Raw genomic sequence first — 219 nt, 5'->3', positions numbered from 1 at the left:
CAAGCCAGACAAAGAGAGAGGACAAACCGCAGAATCTTGCCAGACACAGTCCCATTCAAACCCAAGAGGAGTCTCTTAAGATAATCATCGTCCCTGTAATAAGACACAACGAAACCGGAAGGGCTTTGTGTTATTTTTATTTTCTGTTGTCATTTGTTTGTTTTCGTTGTTATTGCTCGCGTTGCGTTTTGTTTACTGTTGTTGGTGTCCGTTGGCCTG

This window comes from Penaeus monodon, chromosome 33 (genome assembly GCF_015228065.2).
Source record: "Penaeus monodon isolate SGIC_2016 chromosome 33, NSTDA_Pmon_1, whole genome shotgun sequence".
NCBI classification, from domain to species: Eukaryota; Metazoa; Arthropoda; class Malacostraca; order Decapoda; family Penaeidae; genus Penaeus; species Penaeus monodon.
Note: the sequence above shows the minus strand (reverse complement) of the source record.